General features: G+C 45.5%; 1 long non-coding RNA gene across 1 annotated transcript in view; it reads right to left on the minus strand.

Moving 5' to 3' along the window:
- The window catches only part of LOC144612789 (uncharacterized), a 108,467-nt gene that overhangs the window by 77,546 nt on the left and 13,377 nt on the right, over window positions 1-17,544 (minus strand). Inside the window, exon 2 of the long non-coding RNA XR_014135250.1 lies at window positions 13,221-13,398. This is a non-coding gene — a long non-coding RNA (uncharacterized LOC144612789). The remainder of the gene's footprint in view (window positions 1-13,220; window positions 13,399-17,544) is intronic.

Consider the following 17,544-nt stretch of genomic DNA (forward strand, 5'->3'; position numbering starts at 1 on the left):
TTGCAGCTGGGATTTGGAGACAATCAGATACAAGCTCTTACATGGGCAAGAGCAATAACCTTTGGGTATTTCTATAAACTCTCTTCCCTGACATCCAAGTTCACCAGACTTCAAAACACAAACAGCAAAAGGCAAGCAGAATAAAGTGATTTCCAAAAGCTTGGCCTGAGCCCCGGGGGTGCACCAGGCCAGCAAACCTCACTCCTTGTGCTCCGAGGCCAGCACAGGTCCATAATGCAGGTTTAAAGGCCAGGCCCAGTGATGCCTCCTGCCTGTTATAACCTATGTTTGGGGCTGCCAGCCCATCATGCCCCTTCAAGTGTCAGTGTTGGCATATCCAAGGCTGACTCCAGATAAAACAAAGATCCTGGGGTGCCTCCTCCTCCCCACCCTCAAGGACAGGGCTAGAGCTGTCCAACCCCATCTCTACCTTATAACCTAGTGTTCTGCTCTCCACACTGCTGAGCCTACGTGTCATTGTCCAGTGAGCCTTCACCAACGCACAAGGGACACATAGCTCCATAGAGCTGGGTACCCAGATGGAAGCCACAGTTGAGGCCTGTTGACTTCTATTTTGGAGAGATCCTGTTTCTTCCCCCCTGTTACTCAGATGCTTAAAGTAATAGAAGGATGAGAAGCCCCCGTTCTTACTATTCATTGGGAATGTCATTACTTCTTTAGTCAACTCTTGGAGAATACCTTTTTTTTTTCTTTTTGAGAGAGAGCACAAGAGCACAAGAAGGGGAGAGGGGTAGACAGAGAGAGACATAGACAGAGACAGAGAGACAGAGAGAGAGAGGGAATCTTAAGCAGGTTCCACACTCAGCACAGAGCCCATGCGGAGCTCGATCCCACAACCCTGGGATCATGACCTGTGCTGAAATCAAGAGCTGGATGCTCAACCGACTGAACCACCCAGGCGCCCCTGAGAATATCCTTGACCACTCTCCATGGGAGGGCCTTGCACATAGCTCTAGGTGGTGGGCTGGTTTGCACAGAGCCACTACTGTCTCCTTGAGGTTCCAGCTCTTTGCCCAGCAACAACATCCCTTCACATATTTGTTTGAGCAACGGCCCTCCCAGCTGGTCAGGTCTCTTTGCTTCCTGTCCAAAGTGGTAGTCTTTAATTGCCCCAGACCCAGCTCAGTTTACTCATTTTTTGGCTAAAAGGAAGGCATAAGGGTACCTGCCATCTGGATCTTACCCTCTACTACCACAATTGGTCAGATATTCTATGAAGCAAAAGTGTTCTGATCTCTCTTATTACACACATTTTAGGGGAAAATGTGGCCCCAAAGTACCATCCAACAAAGCTCTTTTCCTTTATTTCTGTCTCTGAGAGGCAGGTTTCTATTTGCTTTTTAAAAAGAGACATAAAAAGCAAGTAAGCATGGCTTATAAAAATGAGAGGGGGCATCTTCCCATGGGATTCATAATGATTTCCTTCCTTTGTTGTAGATCATATGGGAGTATATGATACAGGAAGATGCCTGGGAATTTTGCTGAAAACAAGTTACAGCCTATTAACCCCATCTGCTTCCCATGAGCAGGAAAGCTATTATGTGATCATGTCAAGGGGGCTCTGGATTTTCTCAAGGCTTTTCCATAAGGCGGGGGGCTTACGACAAAATCCTCCAACCCCTTGGTTCTAATCTGCTCCCTCTTAGGCCAGTCAGTAACCACAGAAGGTAAGAGCATCTGGCCGATACCCATGAGTGCTGAGTTGGAAAAGTTTAAATCTTTCTGTGCTCTGAAAGCAATGCAATGCAATGAAAAATCCAGAAATTTCAATGGCTGGGCTTTAGATTTGCACCCAGACAAAGTTAAGTGTCTGGGTGGTATGTTTACTGTTATAAACCCAAATTATAATGCTCTTTCCAGAGTGAATTCTAGACTCTTAGGGTCACTTTCCAAATTAAAAAACTATACATATTTCTTGAATACCTACTATGTGCCAAGAACGTTTCCAGGTCCTTGACCCATGTGTTTTCTGAACTGTTAGCTCTGATGACCTTGATGAATCACCCATGAATCAGAAAATTGCAAAATATCATCTTCACTGCATATTATGTCAGCACAGGCTCAGGCAGAGTTGGATATGTACTCTTCAGTTTCTGGGAAGGCAGAGAGATTTCAAAAACAATTCCAGGAAAGGAAGCAAATGTGTCCTTTGATACGTTAGCCAAGTGGGACACAAAACAGACCTAAATTTGTAAATAACAATTATTTTCCCAAAATCGCTGTAGGGACATCCTAGCATTCAGTGACCCTTAAAACATAATCCACCTATGTTCAGATAATTTCCAGGTATTTCTCCAGCCTTGACTCATCCTGGAACCTCAGATCCACTCATTCAGGCAACTTCAATTGACACTAGAACCCAAGTGATGAACCTTAAGTTCTCCCCTGCTGGAAATCCTCCCATGGCTCCCCACCACCTTCAAAACAATGCTCTGCCTCCCCAATGCAACCTGGCTACAAGGTCATTCCTAGCCTGGCCTTGACTTTCTGGACTTACCACACCATCTCTTAACATGGAGTCTCCAGTACAACACTTTCTCTTCTCTGCCTCTGCCACACTGTTCTCTCTGCCCAGAGCGCCCTTCTGTCCTTTCACCAGCTTGTTCTTGTCCATCATGCAGGATCTGTTCATGCACCATCTCTCCATGCTCCCAGGCTGGGCTAAGTGCCCGTCTTCAGGGGCACTATATATGTGGCTCTGTCTGAACACGACCACTCAGTATTACAATGAGCACACACATTCCTCCACTAGACTAATCAAATTTTGCACATATTTTTGCCCCAAGTTCTTCACACACTTTCTGACTTTCGTTAGACACATAATACATGCCTGTTGAACTTGAACTCAAGTGGTAACAGCACCTTTTGTGCATGTATGTGTACCCTGAGTCAGGTAGAGTGAAAGCAAGAGAAGAAAAGCTATAGAACCCAAATTCAGACTCCCAAGAACTCTTATGTGCTATTAAGAGAATTTTGTCTTGATCACTTTTCAGTCTTCCAGAGTCTATGGACTAGGAGACAAAGATCCTGAATAAGCTAAAAAAAAAAAAATTTTAAAGAATGCATAAATCTAGTTCGTTGAGATCAAAAGGAACCTTTTTGGGCCCCGAATAGCCAAAGTAATTTTGAAGAAGAAGACCAAAGCAGGAGGCATCACAATCCCAGACTTTAGCCTCTACTACAAAGCTGTCATCATCAAGACAGCATGGTATTGGCACAAAAACAGACACATAGACCAATGGAATAGAATAGAAACCCCAGAACTAGACCCACAAACGTATGGCCAACTCATCTTTGACAAAGCAGGAAAGAACATCCAATGGAAAAAAGACAGTCTCTTTAACAAATGGTGCTGGGAGAACTGGACAGCAACATGCAGAAGGTTGAAACTAGACCACTTTCTCACACCATTCACAAAAATAAACTCAAAATGGATAAAGGACCTGAATGTGAGACAGGAAACCATCAAAACCTTAGAGGAGAAAGCAGGAAAAGACCTCTCTGACCTCAGCCGTAGCAATCTCTTACTCGACACATCCCCAAAGGCAAGGGAATTAAAAGCAAAAGTGAATTACTGGGACCTTATGAAGATAAAAAGCTTCCGCACAGCAAAGGAAACAACCAACAAAACTAAAAGGCAACCAACGGAATGGGAAAAGATATTTGCAAAGACATATCGGACAAAGGGCTAGTATCCAAAATCTATAAAGAGCTCACCAAACTCCACACCCGAAAAACAAATAACCCAGTCAAGAAATGGGAAGAAAACATGAATAGACACTTCTCTAAAGAAGACATCGGATGGCCAACAGGCACATGAAAAGATGTTCAACGTCGCTCCTTATCAGGGAAATACAAATCAAAACCACACTCAGATATCACCTCACGCCAGTCAGAGTGGCCAAAATGAACAAATCAGGAGACTATAGATGCTGGAGAGGATGTGGAGAAACGGGAACCCTCTTGCACTGTTGGTGGGAATGCAAATTGGTGCAGCCGCTCTGGAAAGCAGTGTGGAGGTTCCTCAGAAAATTAAAAATAGACCTATCCTATGACCCAGCAATAGCACTGCTAGGAATTTATCCAAGGGATACAGGAGTACTGATGCATAGGGGTACTTGTACTCCAATGTTTATAGCAGCACTCTCAACAATAGCCAAATTATGGAAAGAGCCTAAATGTCCATCAACTGATGAATGGATAAAGAAATTGTGGTTTATATACACAATGGAATACTACGTGGCAATGAGAAAAAATGAAATATGGCCTTTTGTAGCAACATGGATGGAACTGGAGAGTGTGATGCTAAGTGAAATAAGCCATACAGAGAAAGACAGATACCATATGGTTTCACTCTTATGTGGATCCTGAGAAACGTAACAGAAACCCATGGGGGAGGGGAAGGAAAAAAAAAAAAAAAGAGGTTAGAGTGGGAGAGAGCCAAAGCATAAGAGACTGTTAAAAACTGAGAACAAACTGAGGGTTGATGGGGGGTGGGAGGGAGGGCAGGGTGGGAGGGAGGGCAGGGTGGGTGATGGGTATTGAGGAGGGCACCTTTTGGGATGAGCACTGGGTGTTGTATGGAAACCAATTTGACAGTAAATTTCATATATTAAAAAATAAAAAAAAAAAAAAAAAAAAAAAAAAGAAATTGTGGTTTATATACACAATGGAATACTACGTGGCAATGAGAAAGAATGAAATATGGCCTTTTGTAGCAACGTGGATGGAACTGGAGAGTGTGATGCTAAGTGAAATAAGCCATACAGAGAAAGACAGATACCATATGGTTTCACTCTTATGTGGATCCTGAGAAACTTAACAGAAACCCATGGGGGAGGCGAAGGAAAAAAAAAAAAAAGAGGCTAGAGTGGGAGAGAGCCAAAGCATAAGAGACTGTTAAAAACTGAGAACAAACTGAGGGTTGATGGGGGGTGGGAGGGAGGGGAGGTTGGGTGATGGGTATTGAGGAGGGCACCTTTTGGGATGAGCACTGGGTGTTGTATGGAAACCAATTTGACAATAAATTTCATATATTAAAAAAAAAAAAAAAACAAACGAAAAAGGAACCTTTTTGAAAAAGCAGAAGCATCTTTTTTTTTTTTTTCCAAATAGTGCACCCAGGGACACAAATCAGAAAAGCCAAGTGTGCTGACTGGAAATGGACTGAGCACAACTCATTGTTCTAACTAAGGAGACTAAGGAGAACAACTTGAAAGGGGCTGGAAGTGGTAGACATGAAAGATAGCCATGCTGAGGGCAGGAAGTGAGCACCCACCTTCCCTACAGAAGGCTTGGCATTCTACCTGGAGCCTGTGGGTCCCAGAGCAAGCCAGGGAGGTGGGGTCCTCCTGTGGAGTCATAGGTTTGCCCTGCACTTGACAACCCCTGATGGCAGTCTGGAGTGGGGACTAGCCCAGCACCCTTCCCAAGGCACATATCAGCAGCTAACCCCCTACTCTTCTCCCAAGTCGGCCGGGGCGCCATCCGGGCATATCCAATATCCCAGACAACGGAGTGGGGGCTTGTATGGAAGTTTCACTTTGGTTCCTCAGGAGAGCTTCAGGCTATGTGGATATACCCCACTTCCCTCAGAACCTAGACTTTCACACTCACACATCTTTTCTCTGAATTTTAATATTTCCCCCGAGGCAGTAAATGCTACACACCTGGTGAGGCCTGAACATCCATATTTCTAAACGGTGTCTAGATGATTCTGACATGTCGCTAGGTTCAGGGGTTTCTGATGTCCTTGAAATGTACCCTTATCAGGTAACTGCCCTTCAACAATTGCAGAGGCCAGAACAAAACTAAACTTTATATTCTTTACAACATAAAGGAAAACTCAGGGTTGGCTCATTTGGGATATTTTGGTTTATAAGCAAAAGAAAACCTGACCCAAACTGATTTAAGCAAAAAGGGGAAATAATAAACTCATGTAATTGGCAAATCTGGGATGGTTTGCCTTCAGATCTGGCTTGATCCAGGACTCGAAAGAGATCACAGGGATCCATCACTTCCTCTGGTTTAGCTCCATTACCTGGCTGCCCAAAATGGCCACCTGAGGGATTTAGACTTCTCTTCGGGCCACAATAATTCCAGACCACATGTCCTCCCACTACACCGTTCTAGTGCTCAACTGCCACATAACAAATTATCCCTAAACTTAATGGCTTAAACCAGCTAGTCTATTATAGCTCACAATTTTGTAGGTTAGGTGTTTAGGAATAGCTCGGCTAGGCAGTTCCTCTCTTCATGGGACTCCAACGGGTGTCACTTGGTGGCATTCAATTGGTGGCTCGTCCACTCTAGAATTGTGCTCACATGCTGGGCCCTTGAGCAGGAGCATGTGGCAGGCTGGGCTCACCTGGGCCCTCCCCTCTCCGGTAGCCTCAGGGCCCCTTTCACGGTCTCTCCAGCAGGACTGTCAGGTGTCTCGTAAAGTGGCTCCGCACACCCATGAGCAACACAGAAGCTGGTAGTCCTCTTCAAGGCCAGACTTGGAATGGATATAGCACCCCTTGCACCGTTCTCCATTGCAAAACAATCACACGTCATCTCAGATTCAAGAAGAGGGGAAACAAATCCTACCTAACAAAGGAAGGAATAACAAAAACTGTATGGGGTGTCTTTAAACCACCACCCCTACAGGCCCAGTGGCAAAGACTGAATCTACGTTCCAGAACCCCTAGCAAAAGCCCTGAGATTAATCTGTGGTCAAACTGGCTTGGGGAACGCACCCATGCCTGAACCAATCTCTCTGACAAGGAGCGTGGGAAATTTTGATTGGAGCTGGGTGCAGAAATAATTTTAGCCAATATTATGGCTAAGAAATCCTATAGGGAGGGAATGGTGGTGCATGGGTCCTGGGCAGGGATGTTAGTTTGGAGTAACCTAAGGAGCGGACCTGAACAAGGTCTTGGATGCAGGTGCTTTATTTGGGAAGTAACCCCAGGGAGCAAGAGTGAGGAAGTAGTGGGAAGGAGACAAGAGGGAGGAAAAGCCAATGTAAGAGCGTTGTGAGCAATGAGGCTTGATTCTTCCTACTCTGAGATGCCCACAGAACATGTTCCAAACCTGACCACCTGAAGGACAGCAGGCTGGGACATTGTTCCACCAGTTCCCTTTCTTTACTGGTTAAAGGCTGCTCCTGGGGGCATCTCCAAATGCACCTTGCAGACTGAACTTGCAGGAGCAGAGCAGGCTCCCAAGGCTTCAGAGAAGGTCCCAAGGCAGAAAAGGATGTGAGCTTGACCTTCTCATGGTGCAAGATGAGTCTAGCCTGTATGGAAACGTGTTCCCAGAGCTGATGCTGAAATCCAGAGGGCCAGGGATGTAACTCTAGGTACCAAAAATATCTGTCACAGGAGCCAACCAACAAATGGCTCCCGCAGGGTCAGAGCCAAAGTCACTTTGCCAAATGGCTCCAAGGAGCACTTCTGCAGCTGATGTGCTGGGCATCCAGGGAGCCCCTCCTGTATAGCAGATCAGTGCAGGACATCTTCCCTTTAGGCCTGTCAGTGGCACCAGCCAACACCACCAGAACACACCTGTGGCCAATCGAAGGTGGGTTCCCTGGCACTCGTTGCAACAAGGGAGACCACCCACCATAATGAACCGTGTAGGAGGTTGTCCAAAGAGGCTTATGAGAGCAGATCTTGGATTAGGTGGTTCGAGGAAGTTCCAGGATGTATGTCTTGCTCTAGACTGGATGCTGTCAGCAAATGGGGCAATTTTATGGTTGAGCATCTTTTATACAGAAGGAGATGGGAGGCACAGAGTGGGGCTAAAGCTGTAGTTGATCAACAACCATTCATGCTTTCCAGGGAGAGGAAGCTATTTGGTCATTTTTGTAGTTTGCCCAATGTTTTTGCTTTTGTCTTTTCACATGATTACAGCGTGGCTTTGTTCTGTCTCACTCCATTGTGGTCACAAGTAACTTTGTCTAATGCTGGTGTTCTGTGAAATGCTGTGTTAAGTAGGGAGGGAACTCTGCAGCCCAGGTATGGGTACCAGGCCAAGTGGCTGGTGCCTTTTTCTTTCTTGGGTCTCATATGATACAGGCTGTGTTGCCCTCATGAGAGTGACAGGTGCCCTCGTTAGCCCAGTGCAACGAGGCTGTAAGCAGAATCAGCTCATGAAGTACATGGTTCAGAAGAGTAGGCACAGATCAGGAGGGCTCTTCTGTCTCTTGAAAAGCTCTAAGGGTGCCTGGAGATGTATGAGTAGATTTTCTCTACCTCTTCAGTGACTCACAACCGTGATGTCCATGGTTGAACCTCAGAAGTAGGGAGGGCCCACCGATCCATTTCCTGCCATTTGTTTGCAGGTGACAAAACATGATGGTGACAGCTCAGATAACCTTCCCGGCCACACAATACTTAATCTAAATGGAGCCAGGCTGTCACGGAGGAGAGTGACAGGCATTGCATGTTGCAGACTGCTGTTGGCTGAAACCATCACAGGAGTGCTTTAAATGGGACTTGGAGCCTGTAGGGCAGTTTCTGAAGCAAGGTTTGTGCATGACCACTATTTTGACCAATGACAATAGTGGCCCAGGCTGGAGGACAGCCAGGCATTTTAATGCCCTTGGGCAAATCAAAGGTTTAAGGAAGTCAGCACAGTTGGGGTACCCGGTAGGGAAAATTACATGTTCCAAAAGAGGATCAGACTCCTTGATCCCCAAATCAGCCTCACCATTGCCACTTAAACTATGCGAAGTCAAAGAAGGACCTCATCAGAATTTCTGGAAGCTCAACATTTTTCTTCCCATGCTTAAAACTGGGGTTCTGCACAGAGGCTAGCATGAGCCAGAGACAACCTCATCTGGCCAGCAGCACCTCACCCAACTTGGGGTTATGCAACTTCTGACTACAAAGTTCAGTAAGGTGCTGTTGGAGACACCTCTGGTGCCAGCTTCACATGCCGTCAGACCACTTCTGCTTTCAGCCACGGCTGCTGGACAGCTCTATGCAGCTCTGATTCCCTTAACCCCATGCTAAGGGTCTTCTGCACCGCCCCCCCCCCCCCCCCCGCCCCCACCGGATCTTCTATGAAAACAGAGTTGTTCACAGAGCCAGGGAGCAAGCCCCTTGACTTGCTGGGAAAGTTAACACTCCCAAGGCAATGCTTAGTCATTTCAGGGATAGGAACCAGTGGGTAGAAGCTCCAGTCTCTACTTTTTCAGCAGATAATTCTAGGAGGCATTCTGTATACTTCTCAGAAGGGCCTAGCAGAATCAACCTGCAACTTTGAGAACATGCCCTTATATTGGCTTTTCCTTCTTTCCCGTCTCACTTCCTCATTTCCCCAGGCCTACTTCCCAGTTTCATCTCCCACATCAACCAACTGCACCCAATCCTTGTGCCAGGCTCTGCTTTCAGAAGAATCCTCACAAAACCATGCACAAACACAGTCTTCCTTTATTACAGGGGTTTTCCAGACAAACACAGCTGGTGCCAAGTACATTTGTTCTCCAACTCAGGGCTGCAGAATTAGAACAGAGCCCAGACATCCAGATGCCTCTGAGAATCCTACCTCAGGGCCCTAGGCCCCACTATAGGGCTGGTCCTACATCCTAACGTAATCAAGAAATTCTTTTCCTTTTTTTTTTTTTTTTTTGGATGGGTCAGCCTTTCTATCAGGAACCTTTAATGGCAAGTGACATAAATGCACTTAAATGAGCTTAGTCTTACAGAGGCAGGGAGATTAGTAGGAGAATATTGAAGTATCTCATGTAATTGAAGGAAGGGCTGGATAACAGGGGAGCATGACACTGGCTTCTTTTTTTGTTTGTTTGTTTGTTTATTTATTTTGAGAGAGAGAGAGAGAGAGAGGGAGAGAGAAAGGGAGGGAGAGAGAGAGCGTGCCCAGACGGTGAGCAAGGTGGAGGGGGAGCACAGGAGAGTGGCAGAATCCCAAGCAGCCTCTGCACTGTCAGCACAGAGCCCGGCACGGGGCCCGAGCTCACAAACTGTGAGATCATGACCTGAGCCAAAATCAGGAGTCGAATGCTTAACTGACTGAGGCACTCAGGCTCCCCATGACCCTGGCTTCTTTACCTGGCTGGAGAAGATGGCCCCCCAAAACTCAGAAGGCCCATATTAAAGAAGACAAACGCATATACAAATATCATGTGAATGGGTTCCTGTAAGCTTCAGGAAAAAGTTGTTCACTGATTAATTCAAGTACCAAAACATATCTTCAATATGGTATGTGGTTACTAGGTATTTATTGAATGGATGAGTGAGTGAATGAATGAATGAATGAAGAGAAGGTGGGAAAGAGAGGAGGTAGAGATGAAGGAAGGAGGTTTGGGAGGAAATGAGGATGAAATTACCTAGTTCCCAGCTTTGGACAGTCCCTGCTCTTTCCAGGGGTCATGACTGGTGATATTGTCCCAGCGGAACTCCGCTCAGAAGGCTGCTCTGGCTCCCCATTGCCTATGACAAAAAACTGACCTGCTTAATATTCCATGCTATTTGCCCACAGCCCAGCCCTAACCACCTCTCTCACACACACCCTCCACTCAGGGCACACTGGCCTACAAACCCCATCCTGAGGGAGTTGTCCTGAGCCAGCATCACTGGCTGGTGATTTTCATCATTCCAAGTTTACAGAGGGAGAAACTGGCTTGCCCAAGATCACAAAACTAACAAAGGATTCAAATCCAGAAACACCAGATCTCAATGCCCTCGCTTTCTTCTGGGTTGGGCTGTGGCAGTCCTGACAAGGGAACTTGCGCCATCTGGTGGCAGGATTAGAATAGGCACCAGGTCAGTGGACATCAAGCTGTTGAAGCTGCAAGCTACCTGTCCCTAAAACAGTTTGTGAAACCTGGTGAAGCAAACAGGTTCATCTGTGTCCCACCCTCACCCCAACCTCATGGCCAAAAAAACAAAGTCAGCAAAATCCAATGCCACCTTAATACCAAAAAAGAACAAATAGTGCCAGGAGATTTCAGGGAAGTTAAAAACCCCTGGGCTGCTGAGCGTGCCCTGATGGGGTGAAGTGATTCAGAGAGAGGAAACTCCTATTTCCTTTTAAGCATCACCACACTTTTGAGTAGCTCAAAAGTCGTTCACCCACTGAAGATTCCAGCTACCATTTTATTTATTTTTCTTTTCTTTTTTTGGGATACTCTTATTCTTCATCATCTATTTCACCCATTTCCCCACCCACCTCCCCTCTAGTAACCATGTTTGTTCTCTTTAGTTAAGTCTGTTTCTTGATTTGTCTTTTTCTTTGTTCATTTGGTTCTTAAATTCCACATATGAGTGGAATCATACGGTATTTGTCTTTCTCTGACCAATTTCACTTACCATTATACCCTTTAGACCTATCCATGTTGTTGCAAATGGTAAGATTTCATTCTCTTAAAAAAAAAAAGTTTATTTAATTATTTTGAGAGAGAGAACATGAGCAGGGGAGGGGCAGAGAGAGAGAGGGAGAGAGAGAGAATCCCAAGCAGGTTCCACGCTGTCAACACAGAGCCCAACGCAGTGCTCGAACCCATGAACCATGAGATCATGACGTGGGTCGAAATCAAGAGTTGGACACTTAACCGACTGAGCCACCCGGGTGCTCCATAGATTTCATTCTTCTTTTACATCCAGCTACCATTTTAAACATCCATTTTTAAGTGTACATTATGTGAAAGATGACATGAACACAAGCATCAGCCAAGGGTTGCTGTAAGTATCTAATCTTTAATTTGGAAACCTCTATTATGGGACTTAGCACATTTCACTGTAATTGCAGATTTGAGAAACAAATAAACAACTTTTCTTTGGCCACAAGTGTGAATTCTATCCCCACCCCTGTCCACCCCCAAGCTACCCCCCTCTCCCGTCACAACCAACTTCAGCGCCTAGCATGTTGAATAATGAGAAAGTGCAGATCACACTATTCTGTGAGGAGACCTTGGGGCAGGATCATGCAGACTCTACCACAGGCTGGCAACCATACTGTCAATGTGTAAGTTTCAAAAAGTTAAAAAAAAAAAAAATATGACCCTCATTCAAATTAGAGTAAGCATGTGCCAAAGGTTTATTTAACTCATTAATGAGGGAATCAGCAGAATGATAAACTTGGGTCAAAGAATAGCAGAGGCTGGCATAATCAGAGGAAGAAAGGATATCGAAACGAAACGCTAAATTAGATTAAGTCTTACAGGACAATGAAACCTTTGGGAGTTCTATTTTCTGGTGGATAGAATTTATTTTGCATCTGTACGAGGAAAAAAAACATTTAGAAGTGACCACTCTTTCACAAATTAACATCCAATCTCATGGACTCTGAGCCCTAATCAATAATAAATAGTAAGCCAGAGGCACGTTTCTATAGACATTTAGATTATTCTTGAGTAGGTCTTGTTGGATAATGCCCCAGGGTGATACTGGAAGGACATACAGCCATCCTTTTGCCTTATTTACAGGTTTTAGATGATCTCTCAGCAGAACTGTTGGACTAGTCCTGAGATGTTTCCAGAACAATATGGAATCCTCATGCTGCAGGGATTCTCAGAAAGCACATAACACCTTCAATTTTGTAGATGAGGAATTTGAGGATAAGAAGATCTGTCGCCAGAGAACTGGTGCTGTGCTAGGGGAGTCCAGTCTAGAGCCCCTCTTCCTCACACAGGGCTGTGGGTTCCCTGGGGCTCCCAGATATCCAACCCTTGCAGACTTCCAGAAATGTCCCCTCAATGTCATTTGACAACCCTAACCTGCCCTCCCTCATTCTCTGCCCCTCCACACACACCTGGTGCCTCTGATAAGGGGCTATAAGGCAAGCTGAGGGTCAAGCACAAGTGAGGACACCCCTCCCTCCACCAGGGGGGGGATCTGTGTGATATTCCTCAGGCACCCCTGGCTGCCCAAGAACAAAGGAAAGGACAGAAAACAAATGGGTAAACGATAGTCTCCATCAGTTTACAAATATCTCAATAGACTCATCTCCAGAACTCTTTACTCTCTTAAGGATCAATGCTTTGCTAGAGGGCGAAACAACCTCAGCTTGACAACAGCTATGCCTCCAGTAAGCTGTAAATTCTCTTTAGCATATGGAAATCCCTTTAAGAAACTTCCTCTTGACTTTACCCCTCCCCCCCAACTCCACAGAATGTAAGCATTCACTGCACAACCCCAGTGCAGCTCTTTCTGCCCACGGGTTCTGTCCCCGTGCTTTAATAAAATCACCTTTTTGCACCAAAGACGTCTTCAAGCATTCTTTTTGGCCGTCAGCTCCGAATCCCACCATCACTCCAAAACTGCATCACTCTGGTCCCATCGCCGACTTCCCTATACCCCCAGGGGTGTCCAGGTAGCTCATAGCCTCTTTCACCTTCCAGCTGCCCTCTCCTCAGTCCTGCCGAAACTGTCAAAAGACAAAAGGGTAAAATCATGACCCTCATACAGATGTAAAAAATGAATATGTTAAAGATTTTATTTAACTAATAGGGAACTATTTTATTTAACTAATGGGAGACTAGGAGACGTTATAGCCAGTTCAAAAGAGAATCCAAGGAAAAGGCATGTTTATAGATGAGGAGTATTTCAATGAGTATGTAAATGAGGGGAAAACCTGTTTATTTATATGGTGGGAGGGCAGACAATTGAAACTTTACTGGGCAGCACAGAACCTGCATGCCTGCAGGCAAGAGCGATCTGGTGGCTGTAGGTTGCCTACGAGTTCGGAGTTGCAAAATAGCTCAAAGACAATGAGAGGCTAGACTCAGGAGACCTGTAAGGGTGGCCTCTAGACAAAGCAGTTTTCTATTGAAATAAAATGTTTTCTCTATACCAGGAATATAGAAGCCCCTAACCATCTCCCTGGCCCCTCCAAATTTCCAAGGCTTCCCTTGACCCGAATCTGCTGCCCCCGTCCCCATCCTGAACAAGCACGGGGACAGCTTTTTCAGTTCTTTAATACTGAAGATGTACCTTGTGCCCGCAAGACCCAGCTAGAGGGGGGACACCTCCCACAGTACGGGGGGGGGGGGGGGTGCTCCTGGGAACCATGTGGCCTGTGTGTGTAGCAGTGAGGCCTCCAGCTCATCTGTGAGCAGCGGGGGATGGGGGTGGGGGGTTATTTGGGTAATTATAACTCTCCAACCCAGTCATTAACTATCTGCCCACCCACTGCTCCATTCCCCACCCTGCTGTAGTCCTATTGATGATGAGAACAAAGGCAAAAGAAATGTAGATAAAATTAAACGTCCTTATTTTGCAGCCCATTGAGAAATACCTGCCCACTGCTCCATTCCCCACCCTGCTGTAGTCCTATTGATGAGGAGAACAAAGGCAAAAGAAATGTAGATAAAATTAAACGTCCTTATTTTGCAGCCCATTGAGAAATACCTGAGACAGGACTAGTGTGAGGTTCGTCAAAGAACCCACTACTATCTTCAGGTTAATGTTTCGCTAGAGGCAAAAAACAACCTTAGTTTGACAATAGCCAGACCTCCAGGATCCTGTACATCTTCTTTAACACATGCAAATCCTTTTGGAAACTTCCTTTATTTCTACCCAGCCCCTCACCCTAAAGAAAAGTATACAGTCAATCGCTCCCCACAATCACATTGCCCACAGGTCCTGTCTCCCTGCTTCAATAAAAACACTTTTTTGCACCAAAAATGTCTCAAGTATTCTTTCTTGACTGTTTACTCCTGGCCAATGTCACATCACTATCTTTCCTGTTTTCATGACAATAGACCCCCTTAACCATGGGGGATACATTCCAACACCCCCAGTGGATGCCTGACCCTGCAAATAGTACTGAACCCTACATATATCGTTTTTCTCCATGCATACACAGCTATTGATGAGGTTTTGGAATGGAGGGGGTCCGGAGCTGACAGCCAAGAAAGAATTCTTGGGATGCTTTTGGTTAAAAAAAAAAAGGTGATTTTTATTACAGTGCCAAGGGACAGGACCCATGGGCAGAAAGAGCTGCACTGGGGTCGTGATGAGTGAAAGGTTATATACTGTGGAGCTGGGGAAGGTAAAGACAAAAGGGAGGTTTCCAAAAGGACTTTCATATACTAAACAGGACTCAGAAGAGGGGCGCCTGGGTGGCTTAGTCAGTTAAGCAACAACTCTTGGTTTCAGCCCAGGTCATGAGCTCATCGTTTGTGAGTTCAAGACCTGCGTCAGGCTCTCTACTGGCAGCTCAGAGCCTGGAGCGTGCTTTGGATTCTGTGTCTCCCTCTCTCTCTCTCTCTCTCTGCTCTCCCTTGCTTGTGCTCTGTCTCTCTCTCCCTCTCAAAAAAAAATTTTTTTTTTTAAATTTTACCTACCGTATCCTTCTTGCCTTTGTTCCCCAGGTCACTATGGAGGGGAGGGTGACGTTAGTTCTCCAGGAAACTGAGTCTATAGGTTTCTGGAGATTAGGCTATTGATAAGATTGCCATTTTCTTGTAATTTACTAAAACATTTGTAAACTGATGGAGACTCACGTCCTGCAGGACTGTGATCTTTATCACAGTTTTCCCCTTTCCTTTGTTCCTGGGCAGCCAGGAGTGCCTGAGGGATGTCATATATATCCCACTTAGAAGAGGGGGTGGTTTGTGGGATGTCAGCTTGCTTTAAGCTCCCTCATCACCTGTGATCAACTTTCATTTATAAATTAAGCGCAGTAAGAGATTAACAACAATAACTAGTAATAAAATAGGGCAATTACAACAATACACTGTAATAAAGGTTATGTGAATGTAGTCTCTCTCATTCAAAATATTTTACTGTATTGTACTCACTCTCCTTTTTGTGATAACATGAGATGACAAAATGCTTATGTGACGAGACAGAGTGAGGGGAAAGTTCTCCAAAAGTGTGTACATGTGCAAAGCAGTTGCCAAATATTCTATACTGTCACAAAGTTAGGAATCCTTGAAAGAATTTTGACTGGAATGTATGTATATAATGGTTTTGACCAAATTCTTCTTTGAAATTTCCAGCTGCCTTCCTTTTGGACCCCAGCGTAAGCTCTAGTATAATAGGGAAAGATAGGATAAAATAGGCAGAGAGGTCCCTGCGCGGGGGAAAAAACACGTATTTTGGAACAATGCCAGAGCCTCTGACCCCCTCTGGTGTAAGGTCCCTCAGGTGTAAGGTCCCTCTTAAGAATGTAAGACAGCACCTGCTCCCCCTTGGCTTCCCCTCAGGAATTTGACAATCAAAATACCTGACTAAAATAACTAAACCATAAATCTTATGTTAACGGAGGGACAGTACGACCAGTCTGACTCCTCACACGATGGAGTTGGGCCAATGAGGAGTGGACAACGCAGCGCCTAGAGTTGGCCGGCCAGTAAGGGCAGAACCTGAGAAGGAACGAGGGGGAAGGGAGGAGGGCTGACCAAAAGCCAGTAAAACAAAGTTCCTTGCCTACAGTCAGGGGTATGCACCTTCGAATGCCCCCTCTCTGTAAAGAGAGCTTTCCTACCATTCTTCCTTTCTGAGCTTATACTCTGACAAACTTCTGCCTGCTGCTCGTTCCGTGTCCACCTCTTCGTTCTTCGAAGCGGCGAGACAACGAACTCGCCGGGTATTGAGGTAAAAAAAAAATCCTGCAACTTTTCTTTAGGGGCTCATCCCGGGATATCAATGTCCTCTAACTGTAAGTAAAGAGCAGCCGGCACCCAGCCTTTCCTTTCTATCCTAAATAAAACTCTCAAACCAAAATAATGGGCACCCGTTAGCCAGTTAAGAATAAATAGCAGAGCTGGGTCTCCTCCCATCTGATCCCCCAACATAGTGGGCACTGTCGGTGTGATGGAGCCCCAACTGCCTTTCGAGAAGAACCCCCAGATGCGCTGGATTCAGGGGAGGCCGAACAGCAATTGTGAAGGGTCCTGACAAAGGCTACTCTTTGGTGAATGCCTGAAGGCTGTCGGTAGAACCTGATCGCTGACTGCCTGTTTGGGTGTCTGGCGAATTCTCCTCTTTCTGTCTCTAATTTGTGTTTTAACTTCAACTGCAGGATGCTAGATTTACTATATGTCTGAGAGATATATACAGGAGAGAACATACAGTACTCCTTGTACTTAATGGTGTTTGGAAAGAAAGATGGAAAGAACTGTGATTTTTACCCAAAAGATCAGGACAGCATGACCTTTTGAGTTGTTTTGCTCGAGGCCTGGTTAAAATTGCCCCTCCTTTGATCCAAAGGCTGAGAAAACGATGGCGATGACCTTGCTAGTAGCCTCCAAATGTTCCACACTTGTGTTGTTTCTCTTTAGGAATAGATGCCTGTACCATGTAAAGGATGGATAATATAGGAAGGGCTTTTACATGGGAGCCATTTTGCTACACTTAGCCCAGTGTATGCTGATTTGGAACAAACTAGATACTCTAAAATGGACGTCCACATGGCTGGAAGATATTTATGTGGGCATTGCTGAACAAGGCAGGGGAATAGACCTTGACTTTGGTCCTTTTAGCACCCCCCTCAATGGCCAACGATCGATATATAAATTACTGTTGGGCCAAAATAAAATTAGTGCATCTTTCTACAACCAGGGCA

Source organism: Panthera onca, chromosome C2, assembly GCF_046562875.1.
Source record: "Panthera onca isolate mPanOnc1 chromosome C2, mPanOnc1 haplotype 2, whole genome shotgun sequence".
Taxonomy (NCBI): Eukaryota; Metazoa; Chordata; class Mammalia; order Carnivora; family Felidae; genus Panthera; species Panthera onca.